General features: G+C 41.5%; 1 long non-coding RNA gene across 1 annotated transcript; it reads right to left on the reverse strand.

Moving 5' to 3' along the window:
* Nucleotides 1-2,144: 2,144 nt before the first annotated feature.
* Nucleotides 2,145-5,202, reverse strand: LOC124879408. The gene is made up of 2 exons (XR_007041030.1): nt 4,289-5,202; nt 2,145-4,206 (listed from the first exon to the last, which is right to left on the reverse strand). It is a non-coding gene; the product is annotated as an uncharacterized LOC124879408 (long non-coding RNA).
* Nucleotides 5,203-6,148: the final 946 nt, after the last annotated feature.

A 6,148-nucleotide genomic window follows, 5' to 3' on the forward strand; every position in this document is an offset into this window, starting at 1 on the left:
TCCAAGACAAGGGTTGTGGGCCCATATACCTTAAGAAATATTAAACCGAAGGCTACAGGACACATCCGTCCAGCCATAGACAAAAAAAAAACTAATAATTCTTTATATTTTGAAGCATAGATATATGCTAGCTAGCTAGTTAGAGCTCTTTTAATTAGCCATTTAGGACATTTCGTCTCCTGTTTAAAACAAATATATAAATACAAACATCTATTAAAATATTTATATACACAAAAGACTAGCTACAACTACAATATTGACACACTATTAGTAATATACTACCAAAGGGAAAAACACTAAAAGTACCAACATGTAGATAAAATATTCAAACATCTAAACATGTTTTTAGATGAGACGATGGCAGAAGAAGTGGAACAAGACAATGTCAGGACAAAGCGTACAAACTGATAATGTTAATGTCGGCACGTCTGACTATCAATGAACCAGATTTTTAGATGTGTTTTCACCAGGTTGAATGAAGCCAGTTCTCTGATGTTCACTGGACCAGAGTCCAAGTCTGGTGCAGCTGTAACTGAAAATGAATGCTGGCTGAAAGCTCTGAGAGGAAAACAATGCAGTCCCTTCTTGCTTCACCTCTTCTGGAGAAGACAGAGTATGAATGTGTTTATATAACTAACATGCATTTAAGTACTTTGTTCTCCCAACTTAATAAATTATTATTTTGTATTATCGTACAGTGGTGAATCCCTAATGGGTTCCTGTCCAATAGTTTAATGGTTTAAGCATTGTTTTGTTGGTCTGTGACCATGTTAAACAGTTGCCGATGTGTGACATGGACACAGTGTCCATGTACATTTTACTTGCCTGTAGAGATAAGTGTGACCTTAAAAAACTGAAAATTAAAATGTTAAATTTGACTTGATTTAAAAGTTAATTCTATGAAGGTCCTATGGTATTCATATTCTGTTACAGCCTGTATTCCTTGTTCTGACCGATAGACATCAGGTTCTACACTGGGATGTGTGACCTGCAGAAAAAACAGCCTCTGTTTTGGTTGCATTGAGTTTTAAGCAGCATTTATTTAACCATCCTGAGATTTGGACCATAGTTTGTAGTAACTGTTCAGTGACTTGTGTTGTTACCATGTGTGTAATATTACCGGGTCATTTACACACATTTGAATGTTGGTATTTTGACATACAGATGGAACACCAGAGAAAAAAGTAGAGTTCCTACAATAGATCCCTGTGGGACACCTGTGGCCAGATTAAGGGGAGTGTAGTGGTAATTATTGGTTCTGACTGAGATTGACAGGATAGAAGATTCAACCAGTTTGTTGCCACATGGTGAAAAATATAATCCGCTGAGCTTGGTTATTAATTATTTTTTATGGATTAACGGTGTCAAAAGTCTTCTTCAGATCAAGAAACAGCACCAACAACACCTTTATCCAGTAGATATTTTACAAACATGTTGAAATATGAAAATTAACATCAAATTCCTTGCAGCACTCCAGGATAGACCGTGTTGGACGTCAAGCCTAATTAATGTTGAAGTAAAAGCTAAGTGTAAATCAACGTTCTGTGAAAATGCAAAGAGTATGGCTCAACCTACCAAGACATGGACGTCCACCTAAACTGACATGATAACATTAATTAGAGAAATTGACAAGAGGCTTTTAGTAACACTGGAGATGCTGAAGACCCACAGCTCAGCTGGGAAAATCTCTCCGCTGGACAACAGTCCTGTGGTTCAGAATCTTACCTTTATGAGAGAGTTGCAAGACGAAAGCCAGAAGGAGTGTTTGCAGTTTGCCTCAAAGCATGTAGGAGACACACTTAATACACAGAAGAAGGAAAATAAACAGTTTTGACTACATGCATGCAAGTTATTTTTCTCTGCACTGATTAAAAGTTTATAAACATAAATATTTAAAGAGCTAAAAGCCCTGTGTATCAGACTAGTTAAACTACTAATGGTTTTAAGTTAAAACACCTGTAGTGAGGACAAACACCATCTGTCTGTCTTTCTGTGTTTGTTGTGTTGGGGTTTAGAATAGATTTTTCTTACACTGTTAAACCGTAAAAATGATTCCTACCGGGAGCTGCAGACATGTTTTAGTTTATGATGAGTTCAAATTGGACCTAACGATTTAAACTCAGAACAAAGACAGACAAACCAGCTTTAATATTGCAAAAGATTTTTATTCCAACTGACTGTAATATATTTACAGTACAGAACAGTTTGTACAGAAATAGGCAGTAGTTATAAACATCAGAGGTCTGGTTGGTATAAAATTAAAAAAGGGGGTATTATACAGTATATACACTGTTTGCACATATTTGTCTCAGGTTGAATTGTTCATACATCCATTCACAGCAGCTTCAGCCAGACTATCTGAACCTGGACTGGACGAGCAGATGTCCTCCTGAAGGTGAATGCTGTCCTCTGGGAGTCTCTTTGTGATGGCCGCCATGTACAGCTGAGGACACAGAGACTGTTTCTGCACGCATGCAAAGGTCATCACTGTGACAGCAGGTGTGTCATCAGCAGCATAGGGTTTGGTCCTGAAAACGTCCAAGCAGCCATGCACATCCAGACATTCAGAACTTCCTCTGAGAGTTTTGATCAAAACCACTGCTGCACTCTCTGCAGGGCAGCCTGGCTGCGTTACAAGGCAATGCTACCCCCCTGCGTACTGTGCTGGTACTGAAGGTCGATTACATAATGCAGAGCCAACAAAAAACCAAACCTTCATGGCACAGAGGTTCAATTATTAAAACGGTCTGCAAGGTACAAATATTCCCAAAACTAAATAAAAACATAAATTCATGATGTGAAAAATACAGATGGATAAAGCTAGAATATAAAGGATACTTTGGCATTTGGACCTTTGACCTGGCGTAACTTGAAGAACTCCCGGACAGGAAAACCATCTTAAACTCCTCATGTATCAGCAGGCAGCAACAAGGCAGATTAAACTGCAACTGAAAGGGTTAAAAACAAACTGTGACAGGAAGGATTTTATGTGATAAACCAACAGCAAGCAGATCACGATAAAAGTAAAAACATGTTTTTCAAAGTTTCTTTGCAAATAAAAATCTGTGGTGGGAAGTGTATTCTGCCCCCAAATCTCAGTTTAAATAAAGCTGTTCAAACACGGACGTCCACCTAAACAAGGACAGCATTAATCGGAGAAGCAGCCAACAGGCCCATGGTAACTCTGGAGGAGCTGTTGTGATCTACAGCTGAGGTGGAAGAATTTGTCCACAGGACAACTACTAGTCCTGTGGACACAAATCTCATCTTTATGTAAAAGGAGGAGACCCAAACCGAGCTTTTCACCTACAAGCAGAAAAGTTAGCAGAAGAACATTGATACTGCCGATCACCCTGAACACATCATCACACGTCCTGGCAGTGGCAGCATCATGCTGTGGGGATGCTTTTCTTCAGCGGGAACAGGGAAGCTGGGGAAGGCTGATGGGAAGATGGAGCTGAATCCAGGAAGGAAACCTGTAAGAGGCTGCAGAAGTCGATGATATAAATAGGTATGCCACACGTTTTAGATTTTTATTTGCATTAAAAACGTTGAAAACTATGACTTCACTTCCAGTTCACAACTTGTGCTGGTCTGTAAAATCCCAGTAAATACAGTGAAGTTTGTGCTTGGAACGAGTCAAAGTCTGGGAGTGAATACTTTTGCAAGGTACTGATCCAGTTTGTGATCTAAAAGTCTCCATTTAGTTTGGAGTTGATTTAAATGGATTCCCAACCGACTTGGAACACCTGACATCTTTTTTCACTCCATGTCAATTTACGTTCTTCATATTCTTTCCATTGCGTTTCTACAATGTCAAATAACTGTCCTTAGTAGAACCATATACTGTGTATATCAAATAGTACCTAGCTCTGTCGTACTCCAAACTAAGCACGTACAAACTAGAATCTGTTAGACAAATGTAACATTTCAAAATGTGAAGAGTTTTAAGGGTAGGAATACTTTTAAAGGTTCTGTGCCCCAGTTGGCACAGATTTAGGAGGTTGGTTTCAACTTTGTGGCAGATGGAGCTAATGAAGCTGGATTCTGGATTAAGGCAGCATCAGCGGACTCTCATACCCATCCACTGTTGGCAGGCCGCCGTCAGTATCCTTAAAGTGAGATCTTTACACACAGAAAGCAGCAACGGAACGGCCCCTGCTTCCACTAGCTGGCACCGTCTGCATCTGGTGGATGCCTTCAGGCCTGGAAGTGAAATGGGTTTAAATGTTTGTCTCCTACTGGACCTGCTGCCACTTCTCCAGTTAGTTTGTTAGTATGAACAAACCTGCTGGAAACCTCCGGACACAGATGAACATGTCCGATGAGTGGATGTCAGCGACATCGCCATATTGTGAGGGGCAATTCTGTTGAGACGCAGACAGCTATGCAGGGTGGTCCTGTTCCAGTGGTTTTACGGTCTCCTCAGCTTCACATTAGACAGTAAATCAGTAAAAACTGCAAAGATAAATAATCTGTAAGTAAAAACCTGGTTGCATAAACCTGCCATCAATTAGAAAAATACTTGTTTCTGATCCGAATTCAACGCTCTGGTCTTTTTTGGGTCAGACCTGCCAGAACTTATAAAGAATCAGAGTACAGCTGTCTTAGTAGGGTTTTCTTAGAGCCATAGTCTGCAGACAAGTTTCAAAGGCTCAAAATGAATAAAGGTATCAGTCAGGACAAGAAAACCAAAATGTTTCTCCTAACTTGATGAAAAGAAAAACTGATCAGGGAGGAAGCCAAACAGAAACACTCAAGGACACTGGATAGGACTGGTAATGTTCTGCATGTCAGAACAATCCTCTATGTTCTCCATGTTTGGACAGAGGAGAGGTTATTGCAACACAGAAGCATTTTCTTCCAAAGAAAACGTTCAAGCCCAGATAAAATCTATAATCCACTGATGAAACCCAACTAGAACTTATAGCCACGATTCCAAAAGGTACGTTTGGCACAAAAACAACACTGAGCTGTAGCAGAATGCCTAGTGAATACGGTGGAGGCAGCATCATGATCTGGGATGACGTTTCTTCACACGGAAATAGAGAAAATGATGATTGTTCCACAAATCCTGGGGGTGCGAATATATAACTGGAGCTCTGGGTAACGTCACTTCCTGTTCTCACTGTTGCACTCGGTGAATTGTTTGGTGTGTGAAGCTCTCTCGTTTGATCTGATTTCTCTCTACTGTGATATCTCTTACTTGTTCTAATACATAAGCACGTTAAAATACTTACTTTCCGTTGCTACTTTTAACGTTTGGGAACTCTCCGTGTTTTACACGGTTTTTCTAGTAGTGGTAAAGGGTCGCTAGCTTAGCTCCATCATGGCTACCCGTTCTACTGTTTCTCTGAGTCTTCTCCTCTCTCCTGCTCTCTGTGTCAGATGTTCAGTTACTCCTTTGCCTCCTTTAGTGATAATGGGACGTGTAATAAATGTAGCATCTTTGTAGCTTTGGAGGCGAGGGTGTCTGAATTGGAGGCCCGGCTCCACGCTGTTGAAAAACCAGCAGATAGCCGAGGCCCCTTAACCAGCGTGAAGCCACCAAGGGTAGCTCCCCGTAGCAGTCCTCCAGCAGAGCCCGGGCAGCCGGGGCCTCAGATCGGCTGGATGACGGTACGTAGAAAGCATAGTCCTAGATCCCAGCCCACAGGTCACCACCAACCTGTCTGCGTTTCTAACAGATTTTCCCCGCTCAGTGACACACCCGCTGAGAAGCCAACTCTGGTAATTGGCAGCTCCATAGTCAGGAACGTGGCCCTAGAGACACCAGCGACCATAGTCAAATGTCTGCCAGGGGCCAGAACGGGCGACATCAAATCCTACCTGAAACTGTTGGCTAAGGATCATCGTAAATACAGTAAGATTGTTATTCACGCTGGCGGTAATGACACCCGGTTACGTCAATCGGAGGTCACCAAAGTTAGTGTTGCTTCAGTGTGTAAGTTTGCCAAAACAATGTCGTCATTTTCTCTGGTTCCCTCCCCGATCTGACCAGTGACGACATGTTTAGCCGCATGCTGTCATTCAACCGCTGGCTGTCTAGATGGTGTCTAGAAAACGATGTGGGCTACATTGATAACTGGCGAACATTTTGGAGAAAACCTGGTCTGATCCGGAGAGACGGCATCCATCCCACTTTGGA

Source organism: Girardinichthys multiradiatus, chromosome 13 (assembly GCF_021462225.1).
Source record: "Girardinichthys multiradiatus isolate DD_20200921_A chromosome 13, DD_fGirMul_XY1, whole genome shotgun sequence".
Lineage (NCBI taxonomy): Eukaryota > Metazoa > Chordata > Actinopteri > Cyprinodontiformes > Goodeidae > Girardinichthys > Girardinichthys multiradiatus.